Below are 15,687 nucleotides of genomic sequence, written 5' to 3'. Positions count from 1 at the left end.
CACAAATTCATTACTCGCAGCATAAGGTCTCCAAGATATTGTTAGGAAGAATGTATTTACCCACATTTTATCATACAGAAACTGAATTAAACTTAATGAAATGTGAAACATTTCCAAAACACACAGGATCTGTGACAAACCTTACATAAAACTGTCTACATCAAGCTGCTTCTTGGTTAGGAGGGAATAAATTAAGTACAGGAAATGCCTGCTGTCTACATATCTGATGCCAAAATGCTCTATTTCAAATCAATAACAAATGGATACCAGATCTCGCTTTTAAATATTATGCATAATTTATACAGTTGGACCAGAGAAGGTTGGTCTTCTTTTCTCTATTTGGTAAATAATATTCTGAATCTTAGTTTTTTTTTAAATTTCAACCACTTTAAACAGAAATGGAATTTCAAAATGTTGCATATTTCTAGGGCTCTAATGTATCTTTTTAGAACTTAATTAATGTCCTTCAAAGCAAACAAAACTTTTAAAGGTGCACAAAACATACCATCAGAAAATAAAGTCTACATCATATGAAAATGAATATGTTCACAAACTTTTCAGAAGCTAAAGATTATAATTTTAAAAATAATAAAAGGCAATGAAAATATAATATTGACAAATTCTCACTCCCATCTGTGATCAACTTGATAAAGCCATATTGTTTCTATCCCGAATTAATTATAGGGATGTCCTTGGTGCAACTAGAATAGCAAAGAAAATAGACTGGATGTAATCCAATATGTTCTTAACTAAATAACATTGGATAAGTCACTTTTCCAATTGGGGTCTCAATTTCCCTGTCTGTTAATGGAAGTCAAATGTGATCACTGTAAACCAATTTTCCCCTTGTTTTGTTTTTTCATCACTTTTTATAACATTTGACTCTCCCTGTCTCTCACACATTATGCCACCGCGCAGAAGCCATGAATTATCTAGGTGGTAATATTGCACGCAGAGATTGGGTCTGGGAAGCTCAACTTCTCGTTCCTCACTTTTTTTTGGAGAACACTCTGGTTTGCTTTTGGCCTGTGGTAAGTTCAGCAGAAATCTATGTTTAAGTACATTATTAAAGCCACAAACATAACAAAAAGAGCTTAGAAACAAAAACAAAAATTATGGATTTTGGAATTATAGAATAATGGAGATAATCAACAGAACTTGAACAGAAAAGGTAAAAGCGAGTTACCTTTAATAAATGGGACTAGAGACCACCAGGGTGGCTCAGTTGGTTAAGTGTCCAACTTTGGCTTGGGTCATGATCTCCCGGTTAGTGAGTTTGAGCCCCGCATTGGGCTCTGCACTGACAGCTCATAACCTGGAGCCTGCTTCGGATTCTGTGTCTCCCTCTCTCTCTACCCCTCCCCCACTCGCACTCTGTCTTTGTCTCTCTCTCAAGAATAAATAAGCATTAAAAAAATAATAATAAATAAAAAAATAAGACTAGAGTGTGGGATGAGGGAGAGATATTTGAATTTTTATTTCCAAATGTGTATACTATTTTTATCAGAACAATAATAATCTTTCATTAAAAAAAAAAAGTCTAAATATTCAGGTCCAATAGTGGCCAATTTGCTGGGACCATCACAGAGGAAGAGCTCCAAGCAGCAGCTGGCTTCAGCATCAGATACTGGATTATATCCAGGAGATTAATAGTTAAGACCTATGTCATGGTGCATAGCCTTACTTAGTACAGTAGTAAGATGGTTCTTAAAGTATAGTCTGTGGACCTGTGGGAGAACCAAGTCCCCTTCATGGGATCTGCAAGACCAAACCTATTTTCATAATAATACTAATTTATTATATTCTTTTGTCATTGTATTGATTTCCCCCCCCCCCTAATTTTGCAATAGCAATAATGGGTAAAACTGCTGGTGCTTTAACATAATCCAAGGTAGTGACATCAATCTGTACTTGTAGTCATTTTATTCTTCACTATCACACATTCATTAAAAAAAAAAAGTCAGCTGCACTTAAGAATGCCCTTGAGGAAGAGGTAAGAATTATTAATATTATTAAATTTCAACCTTGAGTACCTGTCTTTTTAATATTTGCTGTGACAAAATGTAGAGTATGCCTAGAGCGTTTCTGTCACATATTGAAGTAGATCGTTGTCACAGAAAAGCGCTTGAGCAACTGAGTTGCAAGTTGAACTAGCTACTTTATTTTTTTTTAATTTTTATTCAATATATTTAAACTAAAAGAAAACTAGCTACTTTATTTGCGGAGCATCATCTTTACTTGAAAAACTAACTGACAGAGAATTGTGGTTATGTAGACTTGAGTAACCGGCAGACATTTGTTTTGAAAATGAACAAAGTGGGCCTGTCCGTTCAAGAAAAACAAATGACCGTACTTATTGCGAATGATAAAATGTGAGCTTTCAAGTGAAAATTAGAATTTTGTAGAACTTGTATCTGCTACTTGTAACAGCAGACTAATATTTAAATAATTTTTCTGATGAGATTGATAGTGATATTAACAAATATTATTTCCTAATATTATATAATGAAATGTATCAACAGTTGAAAGATTTGCATAACTTGGTGAACCAATATTTTCCAAATGACCATTGCATGAGGTTACAGAATCATTGCATATGGTACATCATTATAACAGTAAAAGATCAATCCTTAGGGTAAGACAAACTAATAGTTTTAAATGTAGCAGAACATGAAAAGTTCATTGATTTGGTTTCAAATTCTACATTACAAATATCCTTTAAGAAAATATCACTTATCAAGTTTTAGTGTACTATCAAGGAAAAATATACACAATATCTGAAAACTCCATAAATATACATTTCCTTTCCCAAGTACATATTTACATAAGGTCAGGTTTTCTTCATATACTGTGGGGAATAAGTTTAGGAATTCCCTGAGCTTGCACCAACGGGTTAACAACGCTTAGTGCAGAAAGCGGCCACAGGGCAAAAGTACCCCCAGCTAGAACAAAAGTGTAGAGCAGGAAGCCATTTCCGCAGGAGGAAAGCACCCAAGAATAGGTAAACAGGTAAACAGGGTGAAAAACCGCTGCAGCAGGGTGAAATTGCCTGGAACTAACTAGCAAAAAAAAAAAAATTCCTTATTGACCCTGAGGTAGCATGCTCTATCTATCTTATCCCCTAGGCAAGTTAAGATAAACAGACACAGTGCCTGGTGCCTGCCATAAACAACCACCTTCTCAGTGCCAGGATTTTGTTTTATATTGACCCAAAACCCTAACACCACATACCTTCAAAACCCCCTTTCTCTCACACACTTGAGTTAATAATCACTGTTTCATTGTCTCTTTCAGCATGTCCACCACGTTTGTAAGCCTTCTGATCCTAATAAATACGGAGCAAGAACCCTTACTTGGGGCTCTTGTCTTCTCCCAGACATTAGCCTCTCTCGTATTCAATTCTGTGTCCGCTCTCTTGCTGGACAAGAGAGAACTCCAGATACAAAGTCAGGGACAATATACTTCAACAAAAACAATGTATCAAAATGGGTTGAAAGCAAAAATAAATACAAGTATCCAGCTGTATTCTATTAAGCTAAACATTAAAGAGATTTGCAAATGCCACTATTTTTTTGTTGTTGTTGCTGTTGTTTTGGAAAACAGTTATTTTTCTTTGAAACTATGATCTTATAATGGATTTGCTCTTGTTACTTTTAAATTATTAATACTTTTTAATTCCTCAATTTTAATTTCTAATACAATAAATATTGATAGATATAACCCTTATAAATAAAAGCCCTTTGGAGTCCTCATAATATTTTAAAATGTAAAGGGATCCTCAGGCCAAAAAGTGTGAGAGCTGCTGGCATAGGAGTTGGAAGTAATTTAAGTATCAAAGGTCAAGATTTATACCATTAAACAATAAACTAGAAAAAAATAGATGGAAAGCCAGGCTACATCTCCTATCACCTTCCCATTCCACTACCAGACTGGAAGTTTCCTGGATGGAAATTAAAAAATACTAGAAAGGGGAAAGAGATGTATACATAAGAATGAGTTTCTTCTCCCCCTGTCCTTTCTCCTTGCCACTAAAGTGAGTTTTGAAAATGAAAGGACAAGAGATCTGAGAATCCAAAAGTAGAGAAAGCTGTGCCCTACTTTCTAAAACTCTGCAAAGCAGCAACCTCCTCTATGTGCTCTGCCCACCAATAGTGTGGGAGCAAAATAGTTAAACTAACACATGGTGTTCTAAGCATATATGATCTAGGATGGCACAGCTTCCACAGTGGCACAGGAGAACATATAAAAGTTCCCATTCTCTATGGAAGTTGCAGAAATCACTAACAGGCCTTTAGATCCAAAGGGAGTGGGCAGCTATAACTGGGAGGACACCTAACAACCTGCCCAGACTGATGACTGTAGGGATGGGAGGAAACCAGACCATGGAAGCTAGAAGCCACTTACCAAAGACGGAACTTGATTAGGTTCATCCAATGCCAGCATAGGACAGATGACAGCTGAGGCCCAGATATCACCCTCTCACTTCATGTCCATTGTCATGACTACCTTGGGAAGAAAGGGAGAGAAAAATCCTGAATTTGACTGGGCTTTCCTAAAATAGACTTTAAAGTTCCTAGTGATGAAATGTATCTCAAATGGGGACAGTTATTGAAAACTACATTTCTGCACAGGTTGTGGATTATGGGATTTATACCTACTATATAATAATTATATCCCAGGTTCAATTAGCAACAATGGAGACTCGGGGAAAACAGAAGTGACAGCCAGAGTTTAGACTATTGATAGATGCAGCCTCAGTTAAGAAGAGTTGGAGTGGGCATAATGATGTAGTAGGTTTGAATCTGCAGACAGAGCACATCTGCAGATTCTGATCTTCCTCCAAAGTAATCTGCTCCATTCTGTGGTGAACACACAGTTAGAGTCATGCCCTTATATAATATTGCCTTGAGAGTCGGTGGAATCTGTAAATAGGATAGTCACTCTCTCGATTAGCACATCCTACATTCAATCTGTCAAGAAATTCTATTGGCTCTATCTTCAGTTCTATCCAAAACCTACCCTTTCTCGGCATCTCCACTGCTGCCACTCTGTTCTGCGATAACATCATCTTTACCTTGGATATCTTCCCTGCTTCCGTCCCTGTCCCCTATAATCTACTGTCACTAAACACCCAAAAGTAACCTTCTTACAAATTAAGTCAGAGCAATCTTCTACTAAAAATCCTGCAATATGGGGCACCTGGGTGTCTCAGTTGGTTGAGCATCCAACTTTGGCTCAGGACATGATCTCATGCTTCATGAGTTCGATTCCTGCATCAGGCTCTCTGTCATCAGCACAGAGCCTGCTTCAGATTATCTGTACCCCTCTCTCTGTGCTCCACCCCCACTTGCATTCACTCTCTCACAAAAATAAACATTTTTTAAAAAAATCCTGTAATAGCCCACCTTTCCAGTCAGAGTACAAATTACATAATCTGACATCCATTACCTTTATGACCTTAGCTCTTCTTCTTCCCCCTCTCTCATTATGCAACAGTTGCACTGACTTCTTTGCTTACTATTTTAAAGCCTTTGTACTGACATGTCCCCAGATATCCACATAGCTAACTCCTGAAATTTATTTGTGTCATTGCTCATATGTCATCTTTTTAGTAAGATGACAGCCTTACATATAAAATTTTCATTCTTTTTCCTCCTTCCCTCTGCATTCCTGATTCCCATTATCCTAATTTTATTTTTTTACCATTATATTTATAATCTTATAACTATATAATTTACTGATTTTATTACATCTTCTAGTTCTACAGTACTCAAAGAAGTTTCTTTAAAAAATTTTTTTTTCATTTTATTTATTTTTGGGAGAGACAGAGCACAAGTGGGGGAGGGGTAGAGAGAGAGACAGACAGAATCTGAGCAGGCTCCAGGCTCTGAGCTGTCAGCACAGAGCCCAACACGGGGCTCAAACCCACAAACCATGAGATCATGACCTGAGCCAAAGTCAGACGCTTAACCGGCTGAGCCACCCAGGCGCCCCTCAAATAAATTTCTTGAAGGCAGGTGTATTTGTTTTCTTATATCAATGTACCCCCACAATTATGTATCTAGTCTCTGACACACAATAGGTGTTCAATAAATACTTTGTCGAATGAATTAATTTAGAAATAAAAACTGGGAAAGGAAAAAAGACAAAGGGTGATAATTTAAAATTGCATACTTTCTTACATTTAAGTGTTAGAAAAAAAAATACAAATCAACACACAAACACAAATTTGATTAAGATATTTCCCTAATCATGCAAAATTTTACAATTCTAGGACTTTCTTCAAAATGACAATAAATTAATTTAGACTTTAAATAATAATGAATTCCTAATAAAGAATTAAAATTAGCAAAATAATGTTTAAACACACACCAAAAAACCCCTAACCTTTTTATTTTATTTTAGAAAGAAAGAGAAAAAACATGCATGTGAGCTCAGAAGAGGCACAGAGAGAGATGGAGAGAGAGAATCTCCAGCAGGCTCCATGCTCAGCATGGACTCCGACATGGGGCTCGATCCCATGACCCTGGGATCATGACCTGAGCCAAAATCAATAGTTGGTCGCTTAACCGACTAGGCCACCCAGGCACCCCACCCCTACCCTTTAAATGGTGCTATTTGCCAGATTATTCCTATAAATTTTCTATAACAATACTAAAAAGGGAAGTACTGCTGGCTTCCTTTTATAGATGAAGAAACAGGATGGAAAGGTAGATAACTTTCCTAAGGTCACACAGGAAGCAAACTTAAAGATTTGAGCCCAGAGTTATATTTATCTTATACCCGGTATCATTCTTCTTCCTTTATAACACAACACTAATTAAGAATGTGGACTCTGAGGGGCGCCTGGGTGGCTCAGTCGATTAAGCGTGGGCTCAGGTCATGATCACACGGTTCATGAGTTTGAGCCCCACATTGGGCTCTGTGCTGACAGCCCAGAGCCTGGAGCCTTCTTTGGATTCTTTGTCTCCCTCCCTGTCTGCCCCTCCCCTGCTCGTACTCTGTCTCTCTCTCTCTCTCCCTCTCTCTCTCTCTCTCTCTCTCTCTCCAAAATAAATAAAACGTTAAAAAAAGAAAAAAGAAAAAAAGAATGTGGACTCTGAGCCAGTCACACTACACTCAAAACCCAGATCTAACCTTAGATTATTTCTATTATTTCTCTGTGCCTCAATTTACTCATCTGTTAAATGGAAATAATAAGAGTATCTCTTCATACAATAAGAGTACATCCTCACGAAATGAGTTAATTAATAAGTATATAAGTACTCAATAAACATTAGCTATTACCATTATCATTGATTATTACCTATTGAAGCAATAACAAATAATTGCTCTTTTCAGAACCCCTTTTGTGTCTCTTCATTTTGTATAATTTTCCTTAGACCTTCTCAGTCATTACTGTCCAGTGCCCTAAAGAATAATGAGTGTTCAAGGGGCACCTGGGTGGCTCAGTCAGTTAAACATCTGACTCTTGATCTCTGCTCAGGTCATGATCTCACTGTTTGTGGGATCAAGCCCCATCGCAGGCTCTGTGCTGACCATGTGAAGCCTGCCTAGGATTCTCTCTCTCTCTGCCCTCTGCTGTTTGTACTCTCTCTCAAAATAAATAAATAAACATTAAAAAGAAGAAGAAGAAGAAGAAGAATGAGTGTTCAAAATTCTTATTGCTAGGGTGCCTGAGTGGCTCGGTCAGTTAAGTGTCAGACTTGATTTTGGCTCAGGTCATGATCTTGTGGTTTGTAACATCAAGCCCTGCATCCGGCTCTGAGCTGACAGCTTGGAGCCTACTTGGGATTCTCTCTCTCTCTCTCTCTCTCTCTCTCTCTCTCTCTCTCTCTCCCCCCTGCCCCCACTAGTGCTCTTGCACTCTTTAAATAAGTAAACTTAAAAAAAAAAGTCTGCCCACATCTTCGTCCTCCCCCTTTATTTTTTTTTAATGTTTATTTATTTTTGAGAGAGACAGAGCACAAGTCGGGGAGGGCAGAGAGAGAGGGAGACATAGAATCTGAAGAAGGCTCCAGGCTCCATGTTGTCAGCACACTGCCCAATTCAGGGCTTGAACTCCCAAACCCTGAGATCATAACCTGAGTGGAAGTTGGATACTTAACTGACTGAACCACCCAGGCTCCCCCTTTAAAAAAAAAAAAATCATATTGCTTTTATCAAACACACTGAATTCCAACAATTTCTTTCAGAATTCTTCTGATTTCTAAGACATTGTCCATTGCCATTTACATAAATTATACAAATAAAAGGGTTTAAAATTAAAGAAAGATAAAAGGTATTTTTCTGGTTCTACTTCTACTTAGTTTTCTATAAATTTATTTAGAATTGAAAAATAACTACTGGGTGCCTGGCTCAGTCAGTTAAGCATCTGACTCTTGGTTTTGGCTCTGGTCATTATCTCACAGTTGGTGAGGACATGCTCCAAGTCAGGCTCTGCACTGACAGCCAGAGCCTGTTTGGGATTGTCTCTCCCTCTGCCCCTCCCCACCTCTGTTTCTCTCTCTCTCTTTCTCTCAAAATAAACATTTAAGGGGCGCCTGGGTGGCTCAGTCGGTTGAGCGTCCGACTTCAGCTCAGGTCATGACCTCACAGTCTGTGGGTTCGAGCCCCACGTGGGGCTCTGTGCTGACAGCTCAGAGCCTGGAGCCTGCTTTGGATTCTGTGTCTCCCTCTCTCTCTGCCCCTCCCCTGCTCATGCTCTGTCTCTCTCTCTGTGTCAAAAATAAACATTAAAAAAATTTTTTTAAATAAACATTTAAAAAACAAAAATAACTACTAAAATATCTTATATATTAAATTGCAGTATTCTTATATATTATCTTAATTTAAGTCCTTTATTTTACCTTTTTTTTAATATATCACCCTTCACCTGTTTCACCCATTCTCCCACCAACCTCCCCTCTGGTAACCATCAGTTTGCTCTCTATGGTTGAGTCCATATTTTTCGTCTCTTTTTTTCTTTGTTCACTTGTTTTGTTTCTTAAATTCCACATGAGTGAAATCCTGTGGAATTTGTCTTTGACTTACTTCACTTAGCACTATACCCTCTAGACACATGCATGTTGTTGAAAATGTCAAGATTTCATTCTTTTTTATGGCTGATTAACACTTTATTGTGTTACTCCATGCCTTCCTTATCTATTCATCTTTTGATGAACACTTGGTTTGCTTTTCATATTTTAGCTATTTAAATAATGTTTCAATAAACAAAGGGGTCCATATGTCTTTTTGAATTAGTGTTTTTATTTTCTATGAATTAATGCCCAGTACTGGAATTACTGGATCATATAGTAATTCTATGTTTAATTGTTTGAGGAACCTCCATACGCTTTTCCATAGTGATTGCACCAATTTGCATTCCCACCAACAGCACACAAAGGTTGCTTTTTCTCCACATCACCAACACTTGTTATTTTTTGTGTTTTTATTTTAACCATTCTGACAGATGTGAGGTGATATCATTGTGGCTTTAATTTGTATTTTTCTGATGATGAGTGATGTTGAGCACCTTTTCATGTGTCTATTGGCCATCTGTAGGACTTCTTGGACAAATGTCTATTCATGTCCTCTGCCCATTTTTAATGAGATTATTTTTTGGTGTTGAGTTGTATAAGTTCCTGACCTATTTTGAATATTTACTCCTTATTGGATATATCTTTTGCAAATATCTTTTCCCATTCTGTAGGTTGCTTTTTGTTTTGTTGATGGTTTCCTTCACTGTGCAAAAGCTTTTATTTTTGTGTAGTCCCAATAGTTTAATTTTGCTTTTGTTTCCCTTGTCTGAGGAGACATATCAAGAAAAGTATTTCTATGGTCAATGCCAAAGAAATTACTATTGTCTATGTTTTCTTCTAGGCGTTTTATGGTTTCAATTCTCACATTTAGGTCTCTTACCCATTTTTTAGTTTATTTTTGTGGATGGTGAAGAAAGTGGTCTAGTTTCATTCTTTTGCATGTAGCTGTTCAGTTTTCCCAATACCATTTATTGAAAAGACTGCCTTTTTCCTGTTGCATTTTCTTGCCTTTGTCATAGATTAATTGGCCCATAAAAGCATGGGTTTATTTCTGGACTCTCTATTCTGTTCCATTGATCTAGGTGTCTTTTTTTTTTTTTTAATATTTATTTATTTATTTATTTATTTATTGCCATACCATACTGTTTTGGTTACCACAGCTTTGTAGTATAGGTTGAAATCTGGGATTTTGATACCTTCCATTTTGTTCCTCTTTTTTGACAGTGCTTTGGCTATTTTAGGTCTTGTGTGGTTCTGTACAAATTTTAGGATTATTTGTTCTAGTTCTTGGGAAAATGCTGTGGTATTTTGATAGGGGTTGCATTAAATCTATAGATTGCTTTGGGTTGAAAGGACATTTTAATAATATAGTTTCTCCCATTCCACAAGCATAGAATATCTTTTTATTTTAATTTGTTTGTGTCATCTTCAATTTCTTGTATTATGTTTCAGAGTTTTAGGATTTTATTTTTAAAAAGCAATGTTAAAATTTTTTCTAGATTCAGCCCAAACTGAAATTTTTTCAATATAATCCTATCTCATGAAGAATATAAACTTCTAATACTAAGATTATAAAGATAATGGAGATCCATTCCAATTATAAATATTTACCTATAAAGATCATTTTCAAACTTTGTTATAAAATTTTCTCTGTGAAATGATTTCCATTATAAAATTTAAAATATATCCCCGCATAAGAAAAAAAAATAACAACTCAATTTAAAATATTTGGCAAAGACAGAGGTAAGATGTGCCCAGGGCCAAAAACCACTTGTTATTTTTGCTTAAATATAGTAACTTACAATTCATTTTTCCTTTTGAACATTGTGTATAATTTCCCAGCATTTTTTTTTCACTTTTATCATGCCAACTTCCTCATTCAACAAACATTTATTGAGCATGCACCTTGAACCAAGTACTGCCGTAGGTAAGATGAATATGATTATATCCTTGTCCTCTAGTAGATTGGGCAAAAATATTTTATTCCTTCAACAAAATCATTGTCTACTTTGATACACTTGAGATTAAAATATGTATCAACTTAAATACTTTAGACAATAGGAAATGAATTAAATCTTCATTTGATTGATTCAATATTTTTAAAAACTTATACATCAAGTTCAAATATTAAAAAAGCTCTGTGGTTTTCAATCATATTCTTAGAATCTGCATCTGGGGGAAAGCTGTTCCTTTCTAGTAGAAACTAAGTAGAAACTATTAGTAGAAACTAACAGTAGAAACTATTTCTGGAGTCCAGAGGGTAGCTTGGTAGACTCATTATATATGATGACATTTTCATGTTATTATCTACACATTCATTTATATATTCATGCACAATAATACATGAATGTGTTTAAGTTAAAACCTTATAGGGTTTAAACAGACCTAAATAATAGGGTAATAGAGCCACCTAGTGGCACCTTATAAAAATTGGTTGCTTATAATTTTCATTCCATTAAGTTTAGGGAACATAACCTTATTTAGTGAACATAAGCTTATTTATTTATCTTTTCACTAATACAGACATTTATAATTTTATGGATGATGAATCAAAAAAATGGGGGTCTGAGTACTATAGCAAATGTTTGATGTCATGAAACATGTATAAAGTGTATTATAGGAGAATATAAAGAAAAACAGGATTTTAGCAAGTAATTATTAAATTTTCAAATTGCTGGGGTGCCTGGGTGGCTCAGTCAGTTAAGCACCAGACTCTTGATTTCAGCTCAGGTCATGATCTCATGATCATGGCTCATGGTCATCGAGCCCTGTGTTGGGCTCCACACTGAGTGTGGAACCTGCTTGGGATTCTCTCTCTCCCTCTTTGCCCCTTACTCCTCCCCACCCCCCGTCTCAAAATAAATTTTAAAATGTCAAATTGCTGTATGTGTAGTATAAAAGAATTAGATATTTTACAAATATAGTTTATAAATACTCTATAACAGTAATAAGACCTTCCACTTTAATGCACTATATTGCTATATTAAGTATTATATAATCTTCTTTTGCACAAAGGCATGAAAGCCCTCCAAAAAAAGCCTCATTAATAAACAGATTAAACCAAAGATCAAGGATCACAAGCCATCCGAGAATGGAAGAAAGAAAAAGTAGAGCTTTTGAGATGTTAAATATTTAATGAAGTATGAGTGCAACATCTCACTGACATGTGCATTTCTACAACCAAGTCAAGCAATCACTCTTGAAGTGATGAAAGCCAGCTTAAGATCACAGAACTGGGCAACTCCACTATTTGTCATGCTAAACAATAAAGGGCTCAGTATGTTGCTTGCTAAACTTCCCAATAAATTTATACATTATAGATGTTTCATGGAGTCATTACTCTAGTACCCAAGTTCCAAAATGACTTTGACCCACTATCTGCTCAAAATTCATTAATCCTACTCATATTTTCAGTGTCCCTCACTATTCTAATGTGTTATCATCCCTCCTTAACTAGTTTAAATTCCATGGCAAATCAATACAACGACTCCCTGCATACATTCCCTTTCCCACCACTCACTTTGTTTACTTTCCTGGAAAAGTCAGTTAGTTCCAGTTCTTTGTCAGCTTTACACCTATACCTATGTAGCTCAGCTTGGTGTGGAGAAAATACACAATCATGCTGATATTCTAATTTAAGTGAACTTAAATTAATTATAAGAACCTTAGTGGGTCCCTATGTGTCCCAGGAATCCTACTACATTTCCTAATCTATTCACATTGTCACCTAACTATATTCTCCTCTCTCCTAAAATATACAACACTCCCTCCCCCAACTTCTCAGTTGATGAGTTTGCTATTACTAGTGGGGAGAAAAGAGAAGAAATTAATAAAAAAGAATATTCAAAAGTTCACAACACATCACTCACCTACTAGCATCTATATCCATACACTTCTGTTTCCATAGATTACCATCTTAGGCTCACTCATACTTTGTGCACAAGATACCACAAGCAATTACACAAGAAATTCATCAAATCTCTCTTGCGTCATCCATTTTCCATTTCTACTGAATCTTTCCCCATTAGAATATAAACATGCTTTATACTCTCCCATGCTTAAAAAATAATCCATTTTCTTTTTTTTCCATTTTTTAAAAATTCAAGTATAATTAACATACAATGTTATATTAGTTTCAGGTGTAAAATATAATGATTAAACAATTCTACACATTTCTCAGTGCTTATCAAGATAAGTGTACACTTATCCCCTTTATTTATTTCACCCACCCAACCCCAACCTCCCCTCTGGCAAACACCAGTTTGCTCTCCGTATTTGAGTCTGTTTTACTGTTTGTCTCTTTTTTGTTTGTTTGCTTATTTTCTTAAATTCAGCATATGAGCAAAATCATATGGTATTTGACTTACTTCACTTAGCATTACACACTCCAGATCCATCCATATTGTTGAAAATGGCAAGGTTTCATTCTTTTTTATGACTGGGTAATACTCCATTATATGTATGTATATATGTACGTATGTATGCATGTATATGTGTGTGTATGTGTATATATATACACGTATCTATTGTAAATAATGCTGCAATAAATATAGGGGTGCATATTATCTCTTTGAATTAGTGTTTTTATTTTCTTTGGGTTAATGCCCAGTATTAGAATTACAGGATCATCTGGTAATTCTATGTTCAATTTTTTGAGGAACTTCCATACTGTTTTCTGCAGTGGCTGCACCGATTAGCCTTCCCACCAACAGTGCATGAGTGTTCCTTTTTCTCAACATCCTTGCCAACACTTGTTATTTCTTGCATTTTTATTTTGGCCATTCTGACAGGTGTGTGGTGATATACCATTGTGGTTTTAATTTGGATTCTCTGATGACGAGTGATGTTTAGCATCTTTTCATGTGTCTGTTGGCCATCTGTATGTCTTCTTTAGACAAATGTCTATTCATGTCCTCTGTCCATTTTTAATGAGATTATTTTTTGGTGTTGAGTTGTATAAGTTCCTGACATATTTTGGATATTAACCTCTTATCAGATATATCATTTTCAAAGATCCTTTCCTGTTCAGTATGTTGTCTTTTTGTTTTGTTGATAGTTTCCTTCACTGTGTAGGTTTTTATTTTGTTGTAGTCCCAACAGTTTAATTATGCTTTTATCTTGCCTGAGGAGACATATTTAGAAAAATGTTTCTATGGCCAATATCAAAGAAATTACTGTCCGTGTTTTCTTCTAAGAGTTTTATCGTTTCAGGTCTCACATTTAGGTCTTTAATCCATTTTGAATTTATTTTTGCATATAGTGTAAGAAAGTGGCCCAGTATTCCCAGCACTGTCTGTTGAAGAGAGTGTCTTTCTCCCATTGTATATCTTGCTTCCTTTGTCTAAGATTAATTGACCATATAAGTGTGGGATTATTTCTGGACTGTTTTTCTATTGATCTATGTGTCTATTTTAATGCCAGTACCATACTATTTTGATTACTACAGCTTTGTAGGACACCGTGAAATCTGGGATTGTGATATCTCCTGAAGAAAAATAATCCACTCTTGGTCCCACATCCCTCTCCAGACAGATACTGCCCCATTTTTCTTCTCCTTTCTAGCATAACTCCACAAATTTATGGTCTTCAATTCTCCCATTCTCTGTGAAGCTGTCCTCAACAAGGTCTCAAATGACCTCCATATTGCTATATCCAACTGTCATTTCTCAACTTCCATCTTACTTGTACCATGAACAACCTTTTATTTGAAAAACTTTCTTCTTGACATTCAGGATACCACTCTCCAATGGCTTTCCTCTGTTCCTCACTTCTCAGTCCCCTTTATTGGTTCCTGCTATGTTTCCTGGTAGATAGATGTTGAGAATGCACAAGAGCTCAGTCTTTGATCCCTTTTTCTATCTAACCTTTGTTCTTTATTAGCATTCAATCTTGTGGCTTTAAGTGGCTTCTACACTTTGAGAGCTCCCAGACCAGATCTCTCCCCAGAACTCCATACTCATATATTTAACTCTCTAGTCAAAAATTCTACTTAGATGTCTAAAACATATCTCAAACTTTACATGTACAAAACTGTGCTCCTAAGTACTCCTTCCCCAAAACCTACTCCTGCAGTCATCCCCATCACAACAAATAATCAAAAACCCTTTGAGCTATTTTTTTCATATTCTGTATCCATTTCTCTTACAACCTATATTCAATTATCAGATTCTGTCAGCTCTATCATAAAAATATATCCAGAATTTAATCATTTATTTCCTCTACTGGGATCCCTCTCTCTCATCACCATTCTCTCATCTGCATTATTACACTAGCCTAACTGGTTTCCCTGCTCAAACCCTATCCCCTGTATGTCTTCTCAATAGAGCTTTGAGAAAAAAACGTATAAATCCTGTCAGATAATGTCACTCCTCTACTCAGTACTCTCCAACAGCTACCAAGTTCACTAAAAACAAACAAAAAGACAAAAACTAAAAATCATTTAATGACTCATAAACATCTAGAAATCCTATTGTCTCTTTACTTGCTTTAACTTTACTTGCTACTTGCTTATCCCACCCCAATGAGACCCCTGGTCTCATTTTTGTTCCTTGAACATGCCATGTATATGAGTTATCAGTTGCTAAATAACAAACTATTCCTAAATGTACTGATTTAAAACAATATTGTCTGGTTTAGCTGGATTCTCTACTTCAGTGTCTCACAGACT

The sequence above is a fragment of the Prionailurus bengalensis genome, chromosome B1, assembly GCF_016509475.1.
Source record: "Prionailurus bengalensis isolate Pbe53 chromosome B1, Fcat_Pben_1.1_paternal_pri, whole genome shotgun sequence".
Taxonomy (NCBI): Eukaryota; Metazoa; Chordata; class Mammalia; order Carnivora; family Felidae; genus Prionailurus; species Prionailurus bengalensis.
This window is presented reverse-complemented; position numbering follows the sequence as displayed.